Raw genomic sequence first — 27,134 nt, 5'->3', positions numbered from 1 at the left:
TTATTTATTCTTGCATGATTTCACCGCCAAGCTGCATGTGCTCAAAATAAAAAGAATTCTGCTGACTGCAGCCTCAGGGCACCCATAAACCACACACCATACACTGCTGGCAGTTGAAATCAATAGGAATCACCATTGTGCATTGGGAAGGCATGGAAATGACATAAATGGTTCAGTAATCCTGGATTTTTATTGATTCAAATTGAAGAATAAACATTGGCCAGGATTAGGAAGATCCCTTCTTCAGAACAATGGCATTCCTGAGATGAAAAATGCCACAGAGGCTCAGTTTACTAACGTGACAATGTAAACAGTCAAGCAGTAACTCACTGGAGAGGGAACAGGGATTTTTTTAAAAAGCAACTGCGATGCGTCTTACAATCAAATTTAACCGATCTTAGATCATGTCAAAGTCAAGAGTGGCACAGTGGTGCAGCTAATGGGGCCTCTGTCTCATTGCTCCAACAATCTGGGTTCAATACTGAGATTTGACTATAACCACCATAAGATGTAGAAGCAGGAATCAACCCAGATGAAGGGTCTCAGCACAAAATGCTGACTGCTAATTCTCTTCCATAGATGCTGCCTGACTTGCTGAGTTCCTCCAGCGTTTTGTGTGTGTGTGTGTGTGCGTGTGTGTGTGTGTGTGTGTGTGTGTGTTACTCTGGATTTCCAACGTTTGCAGAATCTCTGAATTTATGGAACAGAATTAGGTCATTTGGCCCATTGGGTCTACTTCACCATTCGATCATGACTGATTTATTTTTCCCTTTCAACTCCATTCTCTCGCATTCTTCCCCTAACTTCTAACTTTGCGGGTTGCTCTGAGGTGCTGAGTTTCCTCGCACAGTATTTCTCCTTCAGTTTGAACTAGTAAACTGTCCTCAGTGTGTAGGTGGGTGGAAGGACTTGCGGGAAGCTGAGGAGACTGGGAGGAGAATAAAAGAGGATGTGTTGGATTAGTCTAAAAGGAGAGTTTGTCATTGGCACAGACTCAATGGGCCAAAGGACCTGTTTCCATGTTGTATCTCTCTGTAAGTACAATTCCAACAAGTGAACCCGGAACCAGTTTCAAAGTAAAATCCAGACCCCAACAATCCCTACATGGTTCAGTGCATTTGTAGCTGGGATAGTGGTGCACTTGAACCTGGGGTCAATGAGTAGGAAACACCAACCACATAGCCTGCACAGTCAATTTCACCACTGCTTGAGGAGAGCATTATCAAGCATTATTTAGCTTTGAAGTATCCTCCTGTGATCTTAAAGATAGTCTTCATTTCAGCTTTGGAGAATATACATTCAGCAGTGGCTGCTTCACAGAAGGAGCAGAGTGCTCACCATTCAAGGCCGCACGGCAGCATAGTGATAGCACAATGCTTTACAGTACCAGTGACCCGGGTTCAATTCCCACTGCTGCCTGTAAGAAGTTTGTTCAATCTCCCAAAGACTGCATGGGTTTCCTCCGGATGCTCTGGTTTCCTCCCACAGTCCAAAGACGTACCGGTTGGTAGGTTAATTGTAAACTGGTCATTGTAAATTGTCCTGTGATTAGGCTAGGATTAAATCGGGGATTGCTGAGCGGGTGGCTTGAAGGGTTGGAAGGGCCTATTCCACACTGCATCTTAATCAATCAATCAATCAATCAATCCCAGATCTCAGCCAGTTTCTACTTGTATTCACTTTGAATGGGAGGAACATGGGGGAGGTTAGTAACAGAACATGGGAACCAGGTCATTCATCCCTTGGAGACCATGCTCCGACAATCACTTCCGTCACTACCGAGTTCACATCCACTCCACCCTCACTTGACACCTTGCTTCCATTACCATGGCAACTACTCTGTCAAGACCATACTGAATCACAGAGATGTGAATTCAGCCCAGTCGATTATGAAATCCAGCCTCCCCTCCGTCTACGCTTCCTGCTGTTTATTGGAAAGCAGCCACCTTAATCAAAAACCCCTCCCACCCCATTCATTCTCTCTTCATTCCTCCCCCCACCATTGAGCAGAAGATCCAAAGCTTGAAAGCACACACCAGCAGACTCAAGGGCCCACTGTCATCAGACAGTTGAACGGACCTCTTGTATGATATCAATAAACTCTCGTTTTTCAATCTACCTCATCATGGCTCCAGCAGGTTTTCTGTCCAGACATTTCCTGTAATTCTAACACTAGCTTCTGCTTTCTGTTATTGTTCTTCCCTTTCCTTTGTACTATCCCTTTCTCTTCCCTTTGTAGCATTTTCATGTACGCTTACATGTAACATGTTCTGTATGGATGGCATGCAAATCAAAGTTCTTCATTCCATCTCAGTATATGTGGCATAAATAAACCAATTTACCATTTCGTCAAGAACTAATGACACTCCCTATATTAAAACTGATTCACCTGACTTCAATCCATTGGATTGAAAGAGAACAGAGTCTCAGGCATGTGCTGTCATTTATATTGAGAAATACATCATGAACAGTTAGCACATTCAGAAACCCCACCCAGACTGATTTCCCTTAACCTGTTCTACCTGGTAAACAAATCTACCTAAGTGAGGAACCTAAGTCTTCCTGGTAATTAAGAGCCGAACCCCCTTTCTATCAAACTGCGTGAAACATGATGCTCACTGATTTTAACTTGGGAGTTTCCCGTTCTGCCAATTAAACATACAGTCGCTGGAGATTAAAACTACCACACTCCCATCCTTTCCTCTTGCAGCCCATCTCAGAATAGGTAACCCAGTCTCATATCTAGTGTGATCACTTGGTTAGTCTATAAACATCTCCCATGTTATTAGGCTCAGACTTATTTTCCTTTAGTACAGTAACAAGTTGCTGAGAAGTTCGTACAGACCCTGATTTGGCTGTTGCAGTGTAGACAACATTTCACTCTACACAAATTTCAAAAAGCTGCTGGGAAAGGAGTTTATACAGGTATTCCCCGCTTTTCGAACGTTCGCTTTACGAAACCTCACTGTTACGAAAGACCTACATTAGTACCCTGTTTTCACTTTCAGAAGGTGTTTTCACTGTTACGAAAAAAAAGCAGCGCGCGATAAAAAATTCAGCACGCGAAAAAAATCAGCGCGCAATAAAAGACAGCGCACGCCCCGAGCAGCCGTTTGCAAGATAAGTTCTATGGTGTCAGAAAAGCCTAAAAGAGCTCGTAAGGGTGTTACACTTAGCATAAAACTAGACATAATTAAGCGTTTCCATCGTGGTGAACGAAGTAAGGACAAAGTGAGTTTGGCTTGTGGAAGCTGACGAAGATGATGTTGAAGAGGTTTTGGCATCCCATGGCCAAGAACTGATAGATGAAGAGCTGATGCAATTGGAAGAGGAAAGGATAACAATCGAAACTGAATGCAGTAGTGAAATGAATGTGAAGCAACTGCGTGATATTTTCGTTGCAATGATAAGTACGACTTTAATTTTGAAAGGGTATGTAGGTTTAGGAGATAGTTGCAGCATGGTTTGAGTCCTTACGAAGAACCGTGTGATAGAAAAATGCACGAGGCTCAGTAGTCAAGCAAGCCTTCCACATCAGCCACAGCAGACAACAAACCTCGACCTTCCACATCGAGGTGGGCAGTCATAAGAGAAGATGAGCTGCCTGCCCTAATGGAAACAGATGACGAGATGACACCCCAGTGTCCCACCACCCAGGCCGCGGACAGATACTGTACCGATTCGCGGAGAATGCAGCAGTAGCCAGGAGGCACACAGGACATCTTTAAGAAAAAAGCCGAAATAAACATGCTAATTAATTAGGTGCCACCCCACACTTAAATGTCGGCCCAGATCAAAGACGATGCAGTCAGCAATCAGCACTGATCTGGGCCGACAATTACGTGCCGGGCGGCACCTAATTAATTAGCATGTTTATTTCGGCTTTTTTCTTAATAATGTGCTGGATGCCTCCCGGCTACCGCTGTACCCCTGCATGCTTCGCGGATCGGTATCTGTCGGCAGCCCGGAGGGTGGGGCCCACTGCACCAGCCAACCTGCGACGACTCAGTCTAACACACCATCATCAGTGTGCTCGGTGCTGTCCCGATTCCGGTAAGTGATACTACACTGTACATACATTATTTCTACTTTATATCGGCTGTGTATTTTTACATGTTGTTTGGTATGATTTTGCAGCTTCATAGCTTAAAGGTCACTGGAGAGCGCTTGCGCCGTGTTTTTGCCAACAGCGCTTGTGTGAGATTTTCTGCCAACAGCGCTTGCATGAGATTTTTGCTACGGAGAACAGTGGAAAAGTATTTCTACTTTATATAGGCTGTGTATTTATCATATCATTCCTGCTTTTACTATGTGTTACTGTTATTTTAGGTTTTGTGTGTTATTTGGCATGATTTGGTAGGTTATTTTTGGGTCTGCGAACACTCACAAAATTTTCCCATTTAAATAAATGGTAATTGCTTCTTCGCTTTACGACATTTTGGCTTACGAACCATTTCATAGGAATGCTCTACCTTCGGATGGCGGGGGAAACCTGTATCTACTAGATGAGGTATGCATATGCAAAAAGGCATGTGACAGTGTTTATCTAGTCTCAGTTGAGTGAAATCAAGTTGGGTGAAATATGTGACTTTTGCATCAGGGGAGATACCCAAAATAGCTGTCTTTTATCTTGAAATCTCAGAAATGCATGAAATCTGATAATGAACTGGATCAACTACACAATACTAACTGACACAGATGCGATAGAGAGGCATCACAAATTTAGGATGGTGTCTCACTAAAATTCACCAAATCATTCCCTACTGCAGTCTTTAGAAGAGTGGTGGGTTGGAGTGGCAACAAGGTTTTGTGGGGAAGGATCACAGTCTAGGCTCCTTCCGCTAAAGTGCATGGAGGGGCTGAGTTGGGAGCGGAATCCCCTCAAACAACAAAAGGGTGTATTATTCCAAGGGAATATGGAAGTATCAATAAATAGCAATACTGAACATAATGAACCAGAGGCCGAGCCTCAGAATACAAGAACAGTGCTTTAGAACAGAGATGAGGAGGAATTTCTTTAGTTAGAGAGTGGTGAACCTGTGGAATTCATTGCCACAGATGGCTATGAAGGCTAGGTCATGGGGTATATTTAAAGTGGAAGTTGATAGGTTCTGGATTAGAAAGAGCATCAGAGGTTACAGGAAGAGGGCAGGAGAATGGGGTTGAGGGAGAGAGTATATCAGCCACGATCAAATGGCAAGGTGGACATTGGGCTGAATGGCCTAATTCTGCAACTATGCCTTATGGTCATATAATGACCATGAATGAATAAAATTGAACTACTTCTTCTTTTGCATTTTTTTCTTTATTTTGGATTAAGTTCATTTTTGAAATACATAATAAAAATTGGGAAAAGATTTCTACAAAGTTGTATGATGTTTTGCTATGATAGGGGGACTATTGGAGAGGGATTTTGAATTGTTGTCACAAACAGAAGTGTTTGTTACTATGGCGATAAAAGCTGAAGTACTGTCTGTAAACCAGAGATGCCTGAACTTAAAAACGCAAACACGAGGAATTCTGCAGATGCTGGAAATTCAAGCAGAGATGCTGCCTGGCCTGCTGCGTTCACCAGCAACTTTGATGTGTGATGGCTGAACTTGTGGTTTTGAAGGACTATATTCAGGTCAGAACAGATGACCATGAGCCAAAACTGTTGCCACCACTTCTGACACATTGCCCCACTGCACATGAAGGACGCAGGATGTGTAGAAGTACTAGCTTGATGTCGCAGGGCAGAATACTGCCAGGGCTTCAAATACAAATGTAGATCTCGACCAGCTGCTTATACAAAGTCCTCTAACCCATCTCGGTCACTGCATGAGAGTCTTAGTCCATCTTTGTCAAAGGCACCTACACATATAATGTCAGAAGGTCACTGCACATACAGCCATCATGTCCAAGCTGACCACTGCACTCAGCTCCATTTACCCACATTAGATCTACAACCTTCTATTCTTTGGTGATCAAGCTGCTTGTGTGGTTTAATTCTGACTGCCCTCACTCGCGGCTCTCTTCACTGTTGCTGTCCTCTAATGTTGTCACTGACCTTTTGATCATCAGCCCAATCCACTCACAGACCCTCCCCCCAATAGCCCTCTCTCCAAATGACTTCCTCTGCAATCTCCACAGTACAAAGGGATCAGGAGAGAGTGTCTGTCATTATCCGCAGACTTGCATTATCAGGTTATCAGAAGTTCTTCAAAGGGCCAGTTCAAGAATCACAGTCAACCTAATCTGTCCAAGGGTCTGGGCCTGCAGTCTATCCATCCACTAAATGCACCAATAAGAGTTATTTTGCTTGCACTATGCAGGAATGCACCAAGTGTCAAAACTTTTCTCCTTGCATCCTTCACGTTATTGTTCCTTGACATGAAACGTAGACAGGTGTGATCTGAGTGACAATTCTCTCTGAGGAATGATACCATCCCTTACTTATCTCTTTCTTTATGCATCATTATTATTACTTTATTTACTTTATTGTCGCCAAACAATTGATACTAGAGCGTACAATCATCACAGCGACATTTGACTCTGCATTTCGCACTCCCTGGAGTACAAATTAATAGTAAATATAATAAAAATTTAAATTATAAATCGTAAATAGAAAATAAAAAATGGAAAGTAAGGTAGTGCAAAAAAAAAATGAGAGGCAGGTCCGGATATTTGGAGGTTACGGCCCAGATCCGGGTCAGGATCCGTTCAGCAGTCTTATCGCAGTTGGAAAGAAGCTGTTCCCAAATCTGGCCGTTCGAGTCTTCAAGCTACTGAGCCTTCTCTCGGAGGGAAGAGGGACGAAAAGTGTGTTGGCTGGGTGGGTCGTGTCCTTGATTATCCTGGCAGCACTGCTCCGACAGCGTGCGGTGTAAAGTGAGTCCAAGGACAGAAGATTGGTTTGTGTGATGTACTGGGCTGTGTTCACAATCTTCTGCAGTTTCTTCCGGTCTTGGACAGGATAACTTCCATACCAGATTGCGATGCACCCGAGAAGAATGCTTTCTACGGTGCATCTATAAAATTAATGAGGGTTTTAGGGGACAGGCCAAATTTCTTTAGTTTTCTCAGGAAGTAGAGGCGCTGGTGGGCCTTCTTGGCAATGAATTCTGCTTGGTTAGACCAAGTCTGGTCATTTGTGATATTGACCCCGAGGAACTTAAAGCTTCTGACCTGTTCCACCGGCGCACCACCGATGTAGATGGGGTCGTGCGGTCCGCTACTCCTTCTGAAGTCAACGGCCAATTCCTTCATCTTGCTGACACTGAGGGATAGGTTATTGTCTTCGCACCATGCCACCAGGTTCTTAATTTCCTCTCTGTACTCAAACTCATCATTACCCGAGATACGGCCTACAATTGTGGTGTCATCAGCAAACTTATGTATTGAGTTCGATGGAAACTTGGCTACACAATCATAGGTGTACAGTGAGTACAGCAGGGGGCTGAGTACACAGCCTTATGGGGCACCGGTGCTCAGAGTGATTGTAGAGGAGAGCTTGTCTCCTATTTTTACAGCCTGGGTCCTGTCTGTGAGGAAGTTGAAGATCCAGCTGCAGATCTGAGTGCTAAGGCCCAGGTTCTGGAGCTTAGGAATCAGTTTATTTGGAATGATGGTATTAAAGGCAGAGCTGTGGTCAATTAAAAGGAGCCTTACATATGCGTCTTTATTCTCCAGTCATTTTATTATGATTTGGTATAGTAATTAAGTCATTTTATTATGATTTGGTATTATAATTAGTGTTGAGGATGGTTACAGCTATCCAATTATAGTCAGACACCACAGCCTAATCAAGATTCCAATCTAAACTAGACCTATTTGCGTATGTTTCACCAATATAATTTTTCCTATTCAGGTATCTGTCCAAGTTCCTTTTAAATGTTATTGATCAGTCTCACACAGCTCATTCCATATACTGACCAAGTTCTGTGGGAAAAATAGGTCCCTCAGTGTCCCATCAAATCCCTCCCCGAACACCCTAATCCAATGTCCATGATTCCCTAGCCCTAGGTATTCACCCTAACTATGGCCCTCATGATTTTATACACCTCTACAAGATCACTCCTTACTCTCCTGCACTCTAATGAAGTCCCAGGCTGCTCTACCTCTCTTCATAACTCCGTCTTTTAAGTGCCGATAACATTCTTGTAAACCTCCTCTGCACTCTTTCCTGCTCAATGGCACCTTTTCTACAGCAGGGTGACCAAAACTGAACATAATATTCCAAGCGCTGGATCACCAGCATCTTGTACAGCTGCAACATAACATCCCACGTTCTGCACTCAAAATGCCCTGACTGATGAAAGCCAGCGTGCTAACAACTTTCTTCATCACCCTGTCTCTATGTGATGCCACTTTCAGGGAACTATTGACTTGTACTTCAAGGTCCCCCTGTTCTACCACAGACCCCAGTGGCCTGCTGTTCAGTGTGAAAGTCCTGTCCTGATTTGTCAACACCTCCATTTGCCATTCCTCGGTCCATTTACCTGGCTGATCAAAATCCCTTTATAGTTCCTATAACTTTCTTCACTGTCTGTCACACCAACTACTTTAGAGTCATTTAAATACCTATTGACCTTGCTTTGTACATTCCCATCCAAATCATTGATATAGACAGCAAATAGCAATGGGCCTAGCTCATTTGGCACAAGTTTCCAGACCAAAAAAACAACCTTCCACCACCATTCTCTGCTTACTACCATCAAGCCAAGTGTGGACCAATTAGCTAACTCTCCTTGGATTCCATGTGATCTACTTTTCTATAGCAGCCCACCATGCAGAATCGTATCAAAGGATTTCCTGATATCCATAAAGACTACATCGGATGTCCTGCCCTCATAAACTTTCTTGGTTACTTAGTCAAAAAACTCAATCAAATTCATGAGGCCTGATCATCTACACATCATGATGTTGCTAGCTATCCATAATCAACCCCTGTCTTTAACTAGTCAGGTCACTGGTCTGAGTGCTACTGGTACCACGTAACCCAGTACTACCTGTCGCATGGTCGGGTGGTCGGCGACTAAACCAGCTCCCCCACCAGGCTTGCCTGGTGAGGAGGGTGGCTAGACACCCTGCTGGACAAAAAACAAGACCTGTCAAAGGGCAGATGAACCTTTTCGACTAGTCAGCGCATGCAGAGAATCAGGTAGAAGGCAAAAGATTGGGGCTGGGAGGAAAATTGAATCAGCCATGATTAAATTGCAGAGCAGATTTGATGGGCCAAGTGGCGTAATTCTGCTCCTATATCTTATGGTCTTTTGGTCTTATGATTGAACTCCTGTAATATTACTCAATTCAAAAGCTGAATGGACTGTATATTCAGTCCTTTGAACAAACTTGTTTTCTCTCTCTCTCTCTCCAGTTTTAGAATCATTCTTTCGTATATGCTTTTGATGCCATTCATGATAATACTGTGGTGGTGTTATTACCATATGGTCAAGATGGTGTGGAAGTGCAACATCCATTAATGTCGTGGCTCAGACCTAGTCACTTTTTAGGTACACAGGGATGGATTTGGAAAAAGCACAGGGAGTTAGGAGTCAGGTTAGAGTTTAGGGACAAGGATGGGTGGAGTTAGAGCTCAGGGTGGTAATTGTAGTGGCTGGGCTGGAGTTTGACTCCAGATCGAAGCAGTCTGCTCATCCTGGAAGTTCAGTCGTAGGTGCTGAGGAGACCAGCCACCCCCAGGTTGGAGAATGGTCTCAGGTTGAAAGGTGATATGAGCAACGAGTCCCAGGGAAGGGTGGGAGTCACAAGTGTTTGGTGACCCCCCCCCAAGGTCACGGGGGTCATTGGTCCGTGCTAGTCTGGAGGTCGAGGTCTACTGTGAGTCCAGAAGTATTAGCCAGAAGAACAAATCCAGCAAAGTACAAAGGGCAAAGTAGAAGGTCAAAGGCCGAAGGAAGAGGCCGAAAGGAGGCACAAGGGCCCAGGTCACCTGAATCGGGGGTACATGCAAATTTGGAAGCTGAGGCCCAAGGGTCAAACCCACGATTGAAGTTCTATGGTGAAATCGAAAGTTCGAGGCCAATGTCTATGAGTCTGAGGATTTGGGATGAGGATGGGAGGCCTGTAGCCTTCTGTCCTGGGGAGGGTGTGTGTGTGTGTGTGTGTGTGTGTGTGTGTGTGTGTGTGTGTGTGTGTGTGTGTAGGGTAGGAAAGGACCTTGTTTTGTTATTATTGTTTTTGTTGTTGTCGCTTCTTATGCTGTTCTGTGGAACTCTGTGGGCAGACTATGTTGGCGTCAGAATGTGTAGTAATACTTGCAGGCTGTCCCCAGAAATCTTTCGGGGTCACCGGGGTCTGAGGTCCGTGCAAATCCTTGGGTGTCTTGGTTGTTAGTGCAAATGACAAATTACTGTATGTTTTGATGTATATGTAATAAATAATCTGAATCATATTGAATGATTATTTATATATTTTCTGACTTACAAACAAAATCGTCTGTAAAAACAAAACCTGTTTGTTAGCTGGAATTGCTTTAAATATGTAGTACAGAGTTCAGTCTAAACGAACCTTCTAAGGTTACAACAGGGACTGTACTTGAACCCAGGAATTCCTGAAAGATGAAGGGAAAAGATTTCTGTTTGTCATTCTGCTCCAGTGTGCAAACTGGCTTCCACAAGAAGAGATCAGAGATTCAACCTCGAGAGAAAGATAACAGCAGGAAACGGCCGGTTTTCATGCATCGCTCTTTGAAATCTGGCAGCTGGTACTCGCTACAAGTTATAGGTAGACATTTGCAGCCACATGGAACTATCACATGGCAGCATGTGATGAACGGAGCAACTGTAGGAGCGGATATCTGCTGCAGGAAAGCGGTATGGACTTGGCACGAATGCAGGGTGGGACTGAGTCCAAGCCCCCAAGCCAATCCTAAAATATATCAGTGTCACCATTTTTACAAGGAACTTCAAAATACTAATAATATGTTCACAAATGAGCTATATTCTATGGAAACACCGGGACTCGGGATCTAATCATACCTTGGAACAATACCTTAGGCTCCACTTGGACAGTTTCCAACCTGATAGTATGAACACTAAACCCTCCAACTTCTGTCAATGATTCCCTCTCTCTCACTCTTCCCTTTTCTCTCTCCCTGATCCAACTGGCCCCCACCCCCATCACCTACACACTCTTGCCAGTGGGTCCCCTCCTCATCTTCGTCTCTTTACTCCATGCTCCATCTTCCCCTCCTATCAGCCCTTCACCACCTCCACCTATCACCTTCCAGCTTCTCAGATCATTCCACACACACACGCATCTCCCATCAGCTCCCCATCCCTTCCCTCCACCTCTTTATGCCAGCTGTCTCCCTCTCACTTCAGATGAAGGATCATGGCCTGAAATGTCCACTGCCCACTTACAGAAGCTGCCTAACCTGTTGAGTTTCCCCAGAATTTTGTGTGTAGCTGTCTATTCTATGATACCCAACCAGGCACTTTGCAGTCAATAACAAAATTCTCAAATTTTCAGTAACTCGCTCTTTCTGTCTGGACCTGAATTGACCATTTCTACTCAGTTGTTCCTATTTTTTTTGTATAGTCTGGTCTGTTGAACATGGTTATTAAAGACACAATATTGACTATAATGCAGGCAAAAAAAAGCATTATGTTCAATCCTTGTCCTCCTCTATTGCCGTTCTGAGGTTGGAGGAGCAACATTTCATATTCGGTCTGGGCAGCCTCCAACCTGATGGCATGAACATTGATTTCTCTAACTTCAAGTAACTTCTCGACCCCCCCGCCTTTTTCCATTCCCCATTTTTGCTCCCTTCTAATCCCTTCCTTTCTCCTCACCTGCCCATCACTTCCCTCTGGAGCCACTCGATGGTCCACTCTTCTCTTGCATCAAATCCCTTCTTCTTCAGTTGTTTACCTTTTCCATCTATCACATCCCACCTTCTCACCATCCCCATCTACCTTCCCCTCACCTGGCTTCCCCTATCACCTGTCAGCTTTTACAACTTCTCAGGGTAGTATGTCATGACATATATGTAAATTTACTTTGAAGTTTCAACTTTTGATTGGGCTGTAAATTGTCAGAGAGCAAGGTGAAGAAATAGTGTAGCTAGTAAACCCATTTTGATCCTGACCTCTGATTGCCTGTCTAAAATTTGTATGTTCTCCCTGTGACTGCCTGTGCACCCCCCACCCCCTCCTCCACCCCCCCCCCCCCACCGGTGCTCCAGTTTGTTCCCACAGTGAAGAACATTATCACAAACTATAGGGGTATCTTGATCAACTGGGTAGGTGAGCCAAGGATGGCAAATAGAAGTATGAGGTGTTGCATCTTAGGAAGTCAAACCAGGATAGGGATTTCATGGTGCATAGTAGGACATTGGACAGTATTGTAGAACAGAGGCACGTTGGAATTCAAGTACATACTTCACTGAAAGTGACATCACAGTTAGACAGGGTAGAGAGAAGACTTTAGCATGCTGGCCTTCTTCAGTCAGGACACTGAGTTTGGAAGTTGAAAGGTCATATTGCAGTTGTACAAGATTTTGGCAATGCCACACCATGAGGATGTGTACGGTTTTGGTCACCTTCCTATGAGAAGGACATCATTAAACCTGTGAATTACAAATTGCAACTACGGGTGATTCCCAGATTACACAGGTTCTGATCCTGTGAATGGTTTGTAACCCGTATAATTCACAAGTCCAATATGCAGCCACAAACCAAGTTATTACACAGCTGAAGATGCCCGAGGGCCTGCATCAGCTGGAAAATCCATCTCATCAGTACCCCAAATGCACGTTTATCTGTTACAGTGGCGTGTTGTAACAGCTGTATGACCCAGAGGTCTCCTTTAATAGAGCTCCTAGCACCTGATTTTCAAACGTTTCTTCGGGCTGAGGGAACTCGATCGAACCTGCTCCCCCGTTGCACAGCTGAGGTGTGTGACGCATCTCCGTTACTACCAGCTCTGCAAAGTGACCTGTTTCTCAGGTTTGACCTCACTCTCGCTCTTCATTGCTTAAATATTATTATATACACATTTTAAAAACAAAGTAGTATTTTTGAGAAAATACAAGAGTTTCTGCCAATCACAAACACGAGAAATGCAAATACCGGCAATGCAGAGCTACACACACAAATTGCAGTAGGAACTCAGCGGGTCAGGCAGCATCTACGGAGGGGAATAAACAGTCAAAGTGAGGGCTAAGGCCCTTCCTCAGGACTGGAAAGGAAGGGGGAAAAGTCAAAATAAGAAGGTGGGAGGAGGGGGAGGAATAAAATCTGGCAAGTGATAGGTGAGACCAGATGAGGGGCGGAGGAAGAAATCTGCCGTGAACTAAAGAAATCAATGTTCAGCTGTCAGGACAGAGGCTACAATTTTTGAGATATTCTTAATATTCAGATTATTTCAGGTGATGATGCTGAAGTAACTTAACAGTCTGTTCGAGGAACCATCCATCTGGTTTCACCATCTGCTTTGGCCGCAGGCCCTCAGGGACAATCAGTGTAGACCGTTGCCTGATTGAAGTGGTCAAATGTTTCTGTGGGGATCAGGGGGTGCAGCATTGTCCAATGCTCCTTGGTAACACAGCCAGGCCTGGGGATGCACAAGAGGCTGGAATCAAAAGCAACAAATCATTTTCTGGAGGAACTCAATGGGTTCAGCAATATCTGTGGGAGAAAAAGAATTGTTGACATTTCAAATTGAAACCCTGGATCAGACAGTTCCATCTTTTGCAAAACTGGGAACTCTAAAAGTCAAAGTACGCATATGTCACCATATAATACCGTGAGATTCCTTTCCCTGCAGGCATTTATAGGAAAGTGAAATGTAAAGTCCTTGAAAGAGAGTCTGTAGGTTGTAAAATCAGATCAGTGTTGAGGTGAGTGAAGTTATCCACGCTGGTACAGGAGCCTGATGGTTGTAAGGTAATAACTGTTCCTGAACTTGGTAGTGTGGGACGCAAGATTGCTGGACACCCTATCCAACTGCAGACGACAGCATGGCCTGGATGGTGGGAGTCCTTGATAATGGATGCTACTTTCTTGTGGCAGCGCTCCTTGTAACCTTGCTCAATGGTGAGAGGGCTTTGCCTGTGATGGGCCGTCTGCACCACTCTCCATTCCTAGGCATTAGTGAGCACTGGTAGACGCTGAATGTTCACATACCCAGAGGCAATAGAGCTAGCTAGTGCTTTCAGTTATAGACTTGTATTAGATATGAGCATATAAACCAACAGCTGTTGAAAGCATCTGTAATTCAGCCACACACAAAGAACAGGGTTAGGAGTCGATTTCTCTCTTTCCTCTGGAAATCTGTGCACTGTATTGCTACAGACAAGATCTCAGCATGAAATTTGAGACAGCTGAAGCAACACAAAAGTGGGTTATTGGCGACACCTATGCTACGCGTGGGTGAACAGTATGCACCTGAGGGCAGCAAGGTCCACAGCCTGCAGGCTAACTGACTTAGAGCTCCGTAACCCAGGTTCGATTCTGACCTCAGGAGTTAACTATATCGTCTGCACATTCCCCTCGTGACCATGGACTTTCCTCCTTGTGTTCTAGTTTGCTCCTCAATTCCAGGTTAATTAACAACTGTAAAATTGCCCTTGCTGCCAAAATGAAGAAATGTAATGTCAACATCAACAATTGGGAAACCAATGCCAAGGACAGGAAACTCTGGCAAGCCATCATCCGAGAAGGAACAGCAACTTTCAAAGCCAACAGATGTGCAGAATTAGAAGAAAAGAGAAGAAAATGGAAAGAGAGGCAGCAACAACCGAAGCCCGATCTGCCATCTGGAACTACCTGTCCTGAATGCGGAAGAACTTTCAAAGCCAAGATTGGACTCATAAACCACTTGAGAGCCCATAAGTAGATCAACAGAACGAAGACCATCATACTCGACCTTGACAGATAGCCACAACAAGGACAACAACGAGATAGATAGTAAAATTTGAGGGGAATTGATGTTGAAAGCAGGCAGATTAAAATCTGATTAGTGTAGTATTAGTGTAAATGTCAACATATTCGGGCACAACCCCTCCCCACCATCAGAAGTATCTACAGGAGGTGCTGCCTCAGGAAAATGTCATCCATCAGCTAAGATCCCCACTGTCCAGGCTATGATATCTTCCCGCAGCTACTATCATGCAGGAGGATGGTTTGAAGGCCAAGACCACCAGGTCTAGGAACCTTTAGTCTACTGAACCTGAAGGTATCGAGTATATCTTCATAAAGAAATGGAATTCTGACACCATCTGTAGAAAGTTTCTATGTTCTCCTTGTGACTGCTCTGGTTTCCTCCCACAGTCCAAAGAAGTACCGGTTAATAGGTTAATTGGTCACTGTAAATTGTCCTGTGATTAGGCAATAGGTAAGTTGCAGACTGGCACAGCTCATTGGGTCGGAAGGGCCTGTTCTACACTGTATCTCTAAATTTTAAAGAATAATTAATTAATAGGTGGCATTCATCATTAAAGACACCCACTTCATTAAAGATAGAACAGCTTCTTTCCCTCCGCCATCACATTTCTGAATGGTCCACTACTTATTATTTATTTTATATATGTATATTTCTTATTAGAATTTACATGATATTTATGCATGGCACTGTACTGCTATCACAAAACCTAATAACTACCTCAGTGTAACAACACTACGGCCACTTCGACAACTGCAAGACAATGGATTTTTCTTGTTCTAGTTGTGCTATTTCATGCATAGAATTGTCTAATGTATACTTCATTTGGGGTTTCTCTTGTGCATGCTCTGCCTCCAGTGCTATGTATCTAGATGCCGCAAGTAAGTTTTTCGTTGCTCCTGTGCGTGCATGGGCTTGTACACTTTCCACTAAACTAGGTGGTTACTGGCAGAAACAAGCTTGGTGGGCCTAGGTCACATTTCCATGGTGTATCTCTCTAAGGAGACATTTCCCAGGATTAAAAGGGAGCATCACTCCCATTTTCAGTACTCTTGACCATACTTCTCAGTCAAAATTCAATTTGTATTCCAATTTCTCTGAACCATATCCCCGGCAGCTTTGAACACAGAACAGAATACACAGGAACAGGCTTCACAGCCCACCATGCCTGCACCGATCAGGATGTCAATCTAAATTAATCTCATTGCCAATCATCAGGTTCCCCCTCTGCCTCCCATACCGATCAAAGTTTGTTCAATCTTCTTACAGCAAACACCCTCTAATTCACGCAATGTCCTGTTGAACTTCCTTTGCACCATCTACAAAGTTTCCACATCCTTCCTTTAATGTAGCAACCAGAACTGCTCACAGAACTCCAAATGTGGTCTGACTGAAGTTTTACATTGCGTGCAACGTAGCTCCCTGACTTTTATTTTCCAGGCCCTGACCGATGAAGGCAAGCACACCAGACACCTTCTGCACCGTTACTGTGCTTACTTAATTATGGTGTTCTTTCTTGTGAAAATTGGGATATTTATGTTTTCTTGTGAATGCCACTGAAATGATACTATTGTGCCTGTGATGCTGATGCACTAAGTTTTTCATTGCACCTCTGTGTACATGTACTTGACAATGAACTTGACTCAAACTTTGAAGTAGCCCATATCACTTCTGTGGTCACTTCCAGGAGCCATGGATGTATACCCCAAGGTCCCTCTGTACACCAATACTCCTAAGGCTCCTACTTTTGTCTTGCATTTGACCACCCAAATTGCATCACCTCACACTTGTGTGGATTATACCCCAGCCGATATTTCGTCTGCCCAGATTCTCAGCTATTGGAGACCAGCCTATACAGCAGGTAGCAGAGTGTAGGGCTTTGGCTTAACGGGCTTAGGTGGTAACGGGAAGAGGTGAGAGCAAGGCACCAACCCTTTTTTTTCCCCTTGGTGAATCGACCTGGACAGACTCACACAGCTAACGGTACAAGCTAATGGTTTAAAAAGTTCCTGTGTTTGGCGGGGTAAGTGGGTAAGCAGACTTATTTTTTTCTTGTTTCATTCCTGTAGAATTAGGTAGTATGGCTTCAGGGTTAGTGCTTTGTTTAGGGTATCAGATGCGGGAATCCTGGGAGACCTCCAGCCTCCCTGATGGCCACATCTGCACCAGGTGCACCGAGATGCAGCTCCTCAGAGACCGTGTTAGGGGTCTGGAGCTGCAGCTTGATGACCTACTGCTTATTAGGGAAAGTGAAGAGGTGATAGACAGGAGCTACAGGGAGGTAGTCATCCCTAGGCTACAGGGGTCAGAAATCTGGGTGGCTGTCAGGAGAGGGAAGGAAAATGCCTAGATAGTGGAGAGCACCCCTGTGGCTGCCCCCCTCAGCAACAAGTATCTCATTTTGGATGCTGTTGAGGGGGATGACCTGACAGGGGATGGCCACGGTGTCCGGGTCTCTGGCACTGAGCTTGGCGCTGTTGTGCAGGAGGGAAGGAGGGAGAAGAGGAATGCGGTAGTCATAGGGGATTCCATAGTCAGGGGAACAGACAGGAGACTCTGTGAGCTTGATAGAGATACCCGCATGGTGTGTTGCCTCCCAGGTGCCAGGGTACAGGATGTCTCAGACCGAGTCCAGAATATTCTGAAGGGAGAAGGCGAGCAGCCAGCTGTCTTGGTACATGTTGGTACCAATGACAGATAGGAAAAGGGGGGAGGTCCTGAAGAGAGATTTCCAGGAGTTAGGAAGGAAGCTGAGAAGCAGGACCTCCAGGGTAGTAATCTCAGGATTGCTACCTGTCCCACGTGCTAACGAGGGCAAGAATAGTAGGATCAGGCAGATGAATGTGTGGCTGAGAGACTGGTGTAGGGGGCAGGGCTTCAGATTCTTGGATCATTGGGATCTCTTCTGGGGGAAGTATGACCTGTTCAAAATGGACAGGTTACACCTGAACCTGAAGGGGACCAATATCCTGGCAGGAAGGTTTAATAGAGCTGTTAGGGAGGGTTTAAACTAATTTGGCAGGAGGATGGGAACTGGAATGATAGAGCCGAGGAAGGGGAAAACAGAAATAAATTGAAGATAGTGAGCAGTAAAGATGTCAGGAAGGACAGGCAGGTGAAGGGGCAAATTTGCAGCCATTGGGATGAGTTGCAGTGCAATCAAAGCAAAAAGTACCAAATACTGGATTTAAGGTGTTATACTTAAATGCACACAGCATAAGGAATAATCTGTCATACAGCTACATGTTGGCAGGTATGATATTGTGGCCATCACTGAGACGTGGCTAAAGGATGCATGTCTCTGGGAGCTGAACATCCAAGGATACACGGTGTATCGGAAGGATAGGCAGGTAGGCAGAGGGGGAGGCGTGGCTTTATTGGTAAGAAATTATATTAAATCATTAGAAAGAGGTGACATAGGATCAGAAGGTGCAGAATCTTTATGCGTTGAACTAAGAAATCGCAGAGGTAAAAGGACCCTGATGGCAGTTATATACAGGCCTCCTAATAGCTGCAGTGATGTGGCCTACAAATTACAACAGGAAATAGAAAAGGCTTGTCAAAAGGGAAGTGTTATGATAATTGTGGGGGATTTTAACATGCGAGTGGATTGGGAAAATCAGGTCGGCACTGGATCTCAAGAGAGAGAATTTGTAGAATGTCTATGAGATGGCTTTTTAGAACAGCTTGTTGTTGAGCCCACTAGGGGATCGGCTGTACTGGATTGGGTATTGTGTAATGAACCAGAGATGATTAGAGAGATTGAGGTGAAGGAACCCTTAGGAGGCAGTGATCATAACAGGATTGAGTTCACTTTGAAATTTGAGAAAGAGAAGCTGAAATCTGATGTGTCTGTATTTCAGTGGAGTAAAGGAAATTACAGTGGCATGAGAGAGGAACTGGCCAAAGTTGACTGGGAAGGGACACTAGCTGGGAAGGACGGCAGAGCAGCAGTGGCTGGAGCTTATGCAAGAAGTGAGGAAGGTGCAAGACAGATATATTCCAAAAAAGAAGAAATTTTCGAATGGAAAAAGGATGCAACCGTGGCTGACAAAAGAAGTCAAAGCCAAAGTTAAAGCTAAGGAGAGGGCATACAAGGAAGCAAAAATTAGTGGGAAGACAGAGGATTGGGAAGTTTTTAAAAGCTTACAAAAGGAAACTAAGAAGGTCATTAAGAGGGAAAAGATGAACTATGAAAGGAAGCTAGCAAATAATATCGAAGAGGATTCTAAAAGCTTTTTCATGTATATAAAGAGTAAAAGACAGGTGGGAGTAGATATAGGGGACCGATAGAAAATGATGCTGGAGAAATTGTAATGGGAGATAAGGAGATGGTGGAGGAACTGAACGAGTATTTTGCAACAGTCTTCACTGAGGAAGATATCAGCAGTATACCGGACACTCAAGGGTGGCAGGGAAGAGAAGTGTGCACAGTCACAATTACGACAGAGAAAGTACTCAGGAAGCTGAATAGTCCAAAGGTAGATAAATCTCCTGGACCAGATGGAATGCACCCGCGTGTTCTGAAGGAAGTAGCTGTGGAGATTGTGGAGGCATTAGCAATGATCTTTCAAAAGTCAATAGATTCTGGCATGGTTCTGGAGGACTGGAAGATTGCAAATGTCACTCTGCTATTTAAGAAGAGAGCAAGAAAGCCAAAAGGAATTTATAGACCTGTTAGCTTGATATCGGTGGTTGGGAAGTTGTTGGAGTTGATTGTCAAGGATGAGGTTACAGAGTACCTGGAGGCATATGACAAATAGGCAGAACTCAGCATGGTCTCCTTAAAGAAAAATCCTGCCTGACAAACCTATTGCAATTTTTTGAGGAAATTACAAGTAGGCTAGACAAGGGAGATGCAGTGGATGTTGTATATTTGGATTTTCAGAAGGCCTTTGACAAGGTGCCGCACATGAGGCTGCTTAACAAGATAAGAGCCCATGGAATTAAGGGAAAGTTACATATGTGGATAGAGCGTTGGCTGATTGGCTGGAAATAGAGAGTGGGAATAAAGGGATCCCGTTCTGGTTGGCTGCCAGTTACCAGTGGTGTTCCACAGGGGTCTGTGTTGGGGCCGCTTCTTTTTATGCTGTACATCAACGATTTGGATTATGGAATAGATGGCTTTGTGGCTAAGTTTGCTGATGTTACAAGTGTAAGGGGGTTTCGACTTTTATGTTACTGCGGAGGCTAATTAAAATGGCGTTTTTGTTATGTTAATCTGGGGAATGCGGCTTTGTTGTGCTTTAACGCTGAGAAAGTTTGCGCTAGCAGCTTATTGTGGTTTAGAGGGTGATAAGAGGGTGCTATTAACCAATTGGGATAGTTGTTATGGTTTTGGTGTATTTGAAGATACTGTATGCGCGGGGTTTTGGGGCAGAAGGCGGGAGAGCGAGACAGAGGATGGACCAGGTGCTGTGAGTCCGCTAACGGGGTCGGACCCCGAGCGGGACGTTCGGCGAGGAGACGGAGACGGACTCATGTGGGGCGTCTGGTCGACCACCGTTGTTGGTCCCAGGCGGCCGGTCGAGGTGGTCCGAGGGGGTCGCAGGGTGAAGAAGAAGGTCCTTGAGCTCCAACGGTTTTTGTGCACGACGAGATTGAACTTTGATAAGTGTTCGCGCCTTTTTTTCCCCATTACTTTCCTCTCTGTATCAAATGCATATTAATGTCATAGAATTAGTAATATCTATAAACTGTAAATCATTTAATTGCATCTGGTGTATTGTCTGTTATTTGGGCGAGGTGGGGTACCTCACACAGCATCCACACAAACGAATTACCCAGTTTGGCGGGGCCGAGGCTGTTTCCCTAGACGACAGCGAGCCGAGCGACCCTGAGGATGACCAGGGGGGCTACACAAAGATAGGTGGAGGGGCCGGTAGTGCTGAGGAAACAGAAAGTCTGCAAAGAGACTTGGATAGATTGGGAGAATGGGCAAAGAAGTGGCAAATGAAATATAATGTTGGAAAGTATATGGTTATGCACTTTGGCAGAAGAAATAAATGGGCAGACTAATATTTAAATGGGGAAAGAATTCAAAGTTCTAAGATGCAACGGGACTTGGGAGTCCTCGTACAGGATACTCTTAAGGTTAAGCTCCAGGTTGAGTCGGTAGTGAAGAAGGCGAATGCAATGTTGGCATTCATTTCTAGAGGAATAGAGTATAGGAGCAGGGATGTGATGTTGAGGCTCTGTAAGGCACTGGTGAGACCTCACTTGGAGTACTGTGGGCAGTTTTGGGCTCCTTATTTAAGAAAGGATGTGCTGACGTTGGAGAGGGTACAGAGAAGATTCACTAGAATGATTCTGGGAATGAGAGGGTTAACATATGAGGAGCGTTTGTCAGCTCTTGGACTATACTCCTTGCAGTTTAGAAGAATGAGGGAGACCTCATAGAAACATCTTGAATGTTGAAAGGCATGGACAGAGTGGATGTGGCAAAATTGTTTCCCATGGTGGGGGAGCCTAGTACAAGAGGGCATGACTTAAGGATTGAAGGGCGGCCATTCAGAACAGGGATGCGAAGAAATTCTTTTAACCAGAGGGTAGTGAATCTGTGTAACTTGTTGCCACGGGCGGCAGTGGAGGCCAAGTCATTGGGTGTATTAAGACAGAGATTGATAGGTATCTGAGTAGCCAGGGCATCGAAGGTTATAGTGAGAAGGCAGGGGAGTGGGAATAAATGGGTGAATGGATCAGCTCATGATAAAATGGCGGAGCAGACTCAATGGGCCGAATGACCAACTTCTGCTCCTTTGTCTTATGGTCTTATGGTCTCATCAATATCCTGCTGTACCCTTTGACAACTTTCCTCACTGTCCATAACTCCACCAATGTTCTTGTCATCTGCACACTTACTAATCAGACCACCTACATTTTCATCCAAATTATTGATAAGGACTAGAAACAACAGAGGCCCCAGTCCAGTCTCACAAGTCATTGGACTGAAGACGAAAGGGGCAAAGGACTGATCACAACTGCTGCTAAAGTATATGAGCTCACAACTGACATGATTGCCTCTAGCCCCCAAGTCTAGTCCGGAGCTGGTGGGAGATGTTGACCAATCTGCACCATGACAGTGAGTCTATAGAGAAGATGGTGATCAAGAGAAAAGCTGCAGATGCTGGAAATCCATTCAACACACATATACTGCTGGAGGAAATCAGCAAGTCAGGCAGTATCTATGGAAAAGAGTACAGTCAACATTCCAGGCTGAGACCCTTCAGCAGGACTCTGACTCCAGTGCCCGAGCTGTCTGGGACTGTCACCCCCAGTCACGAGCCCCGCTGGCCTGTGCACTTGTACTTGTTAGTTGTTGTCTTACCTAGCATCGTTAAACCCTTGTGTAACATAGTACTACACTAGATGCTAGTAGGCCATCAGAAGATTCTAGGTATCAGAAGGAGGCAGTGAATAGAAACCATACACTCCTGGAGATAAGTTTTGTGCTTATAAGAAAAAAAAATGTACAAAATATTTACATGAGCAAGAACAATTTAAAATTCCAACACTGTTTAGGTTCAAATCTTAGATATCAAACCACAACAAATTCCTTTTTAATTAGAATTAGTGAGATTTCTTTATTACTCTAATCTCTCTAATTAGATCTAGTGATATTCCCTATTTAAAAGTTTACAGACTAAACTTTCCTTTTTACTTACCCCTAGTTAGTTAGAAACCAAATATAATTCCTATTCTTAAGTATTACAGTTAACTTCAGTTTCAGTTCCAGGCAGTATATCTACAAGTTTAAATTCAAATTCAAAAATTATATATACACAGTTTAATTCCTTTCATGACAATACTCCAACATCACAACTTTTAAACAAAGTTAATCTCACTCAGTATCTTATCAAAGTCTTTGCGAAAATAATCAGTTCTTGCCAAAAATCAAATTAGGATTCTTCGAATGAAAATAAACTTATACATCCAACCATATTAAATCCTCTGCATCATTACTCATTTCGCTCCCGCGCTGGTTCTTCAACTCTTGGGTAGTTCGCCATCTTCTTTCTTGGTTCATTAGAATGAAGTAGTTTATCATTCACGGCAAGTCAGTTCACAAACTTGTACACAAACTTGACCAAAGCCCTTGGTATGATTTTACAGAACTAATTCCCGACTACACGGTAGGGATTTTGGACATTCATCTCTGCTGATATTATCTCATTATAGCTGCTGTGTGTGATAGCCGTAGCTTCAATAAATCTTCTATTGTTATTGTCTCTCCTCCAGGGGTTTCACCCTGAGGTTTTCAAGTTAGTAGGGCAATGATACTCACTACCAATTCCACTCTAAACACTTCATGTCTTCAGCTTCTAATCATTGCTGCGTTTCTCTCCTTGTCCGTCCTGCATCAGCCACGCCTCTTCTCACATGGCATTTTTTTACAAATTCTTTTTTTTTCAATTGGTAAACCTTGTTTTCACCCCTCCGCAGGTGGAACTTTCGAACATTACATCTTTGGGTTTAATTACACTTGTGCTGTCTGTTTAATCTTGTCGAGTTTATTTTGATTAGCATGGGTTTTCCACATATTGTGGTCATTTAATGTGGACTCCCAATTAGCGCTCATCGTGAGGCCCGTGTGTTTCAAGAACAATTCATTTTGCGGTGGATATGCTGGAGACTGTGGTAGACCAAGAGACCCTACCGAAAATCCTGACAATTCTGGACAAAGTTTCTCACCCTCTGCATTCCATCTTGGCTGAAGAGAGGTGCACTGTTAGTAATAGACTGAGACAACTGCACTGCTCCAAAGAGCGCTATATGAGGTCACTCTTACACTCGGCCATTAATCTATAGCCATGGAGGTGATGAATCCCCTCCTGTTCTACTGTTTGGGGTAACGTATTTTTTATTCTTTCTTACTTCTCTTCTAATATTTGTATATCTGTACATTTGTAATGCTACTGTGATATCATAATTTGCTTTGGAATCAATAAAGTATCTATCTATTACACTAGTGGTCACCAACCTTTTTAAGCCCAAGATCCCCGACCTCGACCTCAGTGAAAGGCAAGATCTACCTACTAAATCGTTTAGAGAAAAAACAGCTCAGATTGTACTTCCAATTTGAGGCCTTTTATTTGGGTGAATTGTATTTGAATTACACAAAATACTTTTGTCAAACTTTCAAATTAATTCAAAGAAGAAAACACTGTAACTAGCATATCAAACAGGCCATAGCTGTCTTTCTTTAAGAATATTACAATACTTCACACCTTTAATTCTAAGTTTCATTATTTAATTTTATTTCGACATGAAAAATAAATGAATAAGAATTGACTGCTGCACTCAGTGTGATGACTGGGGCTGAATACTTTCTGCTAGTTCCCTGAAATTTGGCTCATAACTACAGACAGCCAACCTGAGACAGTCTGTGAGGTGTAGAATTATCAACTGTTCTGTATTTCCCCCGCTAAGGTAGAGCGTTCCTATGAAACCTTTCGCGCCGAAATGCTTTACGCCAAAGAAGCAATTACCATTAATTTATATGGAAAAAATTTTGAGCGTTCCCAGACCCAAAAAATTAACCTAGCAAATCATACCAAATAACACATAAAACCTAAAATAACACTAACATATAGTAAAAGCAGGAATGATATGATAAATACACAGCCTATATAAAGTAAAAATAATGAAAATTAAGCCAAAACCAATTCATGGGGTAAAAAAATTGGCAGGTACGCGCATGCGCACACAGGTGCCCATGCAAGGCTTCATGGTCATTGTAGTCTTTCTCGGGGTAAACACAAATGTCCCAGGATTTGACGGCTACCTTTGTCCCTTATTTGGGAGTGAGAAAGTTGGCAATCCTAGTGAGGTGTCTGTCAGTAAGTCAGCTCCTGTACTTAGATTTAATAATTTTCATCTGTGAAAATGCTCGGCCCCATCAGTAGTAATTGCCACCAGTTTATGAATGGGGTTGTCATTTTCACGAACATATTTTTTAAACTCATTATAAATATCCTCACCTCTCGTTCTTCCCTTTAATTGCAAAAGAGTGAGGAAGTCCTCCTTTGTTGTAAAATCCTGGAAAGCCATTCTGACAAATACAACGAGCTGAGCTGTTTGCATTACATCCAGGGATTCATCGAACTGTAGTGAAAAATATTCACGTCCTATGACAGTGACTCTACCCTCCTTGTCACCGTTGCAGGGCCAAGCGGTACATTATGTATTGCGGTTGTGATGCCGTTTTTGTTTTTAAAGGCATTAAAACAGTCTCTGCGGTAATGACCATTGCTTCCTTGAATAAATCGCCATCTATAAAAAGCTTCTGGTGTTTAGCCAAAAGGTGACTTACACAAAATGATGCTTCAACAGCAGACTTATTTTGAGCAGCATGTTTTGTGAAAAACGATTGCTGGGCCTTCAACCCCGATTTCAGCTCAACTTTCCAGGTACGAATTGCGCTCTTTGGGGGGTAGGTGTCTTTAAATTCCTGGTGGTTGGTGTTGCGGTGCTGCTCCAGATTCCCTCTTTTAGTCAGTGCTTGTGTTTGGTGGCACAACATCCATACACACTTGTCTTTCACCAAGGTAAATGGAAATTCCTCTTCCCATTCTGGATGGAATTTGTATATTTTCGCCTTCTTTCGTGGATCCTCCGCCACGCTATCAGGGTATCACGAGCGATTGCCGATTGCGTCGCCTCTGATCTAGGCCGACATTTACGTGCTGGGCAGCATCTAATTAATTAGCTTGTTTATTTCGGCTTTTTTTCTTGAAGATGTGCTGTGTGCATCCTGACTACCACTGCACCACTGCATGCTTCAGGGCCCGGAGGTTGGGGACACTGCCGTATATTGATGTTTGCGACCGTCTGTACTCTTATCTAATCTGATTGGTCACTTTGATGCAGCACAGGTTACGCTGAAAACGCAGTGCGTGGCGGCGGAACTACACACATGCGCACTGGGTAGAAAGAACAGAACTAAACCCCCGCAACCCGGAAACAATCTCTCTTTACAAACAGCTTTTTAGCGAAAATATTGCTATATTACCATTATCCTAATTAGTATTACTTTTATAATGCTCACATTACAACCGTATTTGTGTATTTATTTTTGATGTTTCTTCGGGATCTACTGGGAAAGTCTCAAAGATCGACCGGTCGATCGCGATCAACGGCTTGGCGACCCCTAGTTTAAGTGGTCTGCTGAAGAGTCCAAAAGCAACAGGGAAGAAGCTATCATTGAGCATGGTAAAAGACAAATCTGAATAAACAGATCTCCAAGCAAGCATGACTGGGCAAGCAGGACTCTTGACCTATTTTGAGCAATGTGGTTGGTCGACAATATCTTCTGTGTCTCCCTATTTCACATGAAAATGAGACTTATGGATGCTGACAAGTTGCCAGCTGGAAGCATAGTACTTACAGTCCAGCAGGGCAGGGCTAATCCGCAGAGCCAGGTAGAACTCAGCAGGCAACCCTTTGTTTCCAGCAGTTTCACTTGCCACAAAGAAATGGATAGATCTTGCCAGCTGACATAGTGAGAGGGCTGAGCCTCTCTCAGCCCCTATGCTTAACCATCATCCAACTCTTTCCGCAGGTCATCAAGTAGGTCTGGAAAAAGATGCCATGGTCTTTGTACCGATTCTTTGCCAGACATGGGAATCTCGTCCACTTTCCCAGGGCAGCCCAACTGCTACTGTAACGCTGTGGAAGACACAGAGTGGTCCACAGAGAGCAGCACAGTGGACCCCGGTTCAATCCTGGCAACCACCATTGTCCACGTGGAACTTGCACTTTCTCCCTGTCACCTCGTGGGCTCCCTCCCACATTCCAAAGTGCAGTTTGGTAAGTGAACTGGCCACTCTAAGTTGCCAATAATAAACACAAGAGATTCTGCAGATGCTTGAAATCTGGAGTATTGCACACAAAATGCTAGAGGAGCTCAGCATGTCAGGGTGCATCTACAGAGAGGAATAAGCAATAGATGCTTTGGGTCAAAACCTTTCAGCAGGACCACACTGTAAGTTGTTCATAGTGTGTGGATGAATGGTGAGATCAGGGAGGAATTGATCAGAATGATGAGAGAATAAAGGTGGGACTAATGCAGGATTAGTGTAAATGGGTGGCCGGAGGTCAGTATGGGTTTGGTGGGATGATGTTTCCATGTTGTATGTCTCTATGGGTCCATAACTTCCCTGTGTGGAGCTGTCCACAACAAACTGTTGCAGCCTGGCATACCATGAGGAGGAAGGAACAGTCACAATTCAGAGTCATGAGTCATA

The 27,134-nt window shown here is 44.0% G+C and overlaps 1 protein-coding gene across 2 annotated transcripts in view; it reads right to left on the bottom strand.

The window, feature by feature from the left end:
• Positions 1-27,134, bottom strand: part of LOC134359313 (branched-chain-amino-acid aminotransferase, cytosolic-like) — a 125,608-nt gene that overhangs the window by 93,120 nt on the left and 5,354 nt on the right. The window lies entirely within an intron of this gene.

The sequence above is a fragment of the Mobula hypostoma genome, chromosome 20 (assembly GCF_963921235.1).
Source record: "Mobula hypostoma chromosome 20, sMobHyp1.1, whole genome shotgun sequence".
Lineage (NCBI taxonomy): Eukaryota > Metazoa > Chordata > Chondrichthyes > Myliobatiformes > Myliobatidae > Mobula > Mobula hypostoma.
Note: the sequence above shows the minus strand (reverse complement) of the source record. Positions and strands in the feature narration are given on the sequence as shown.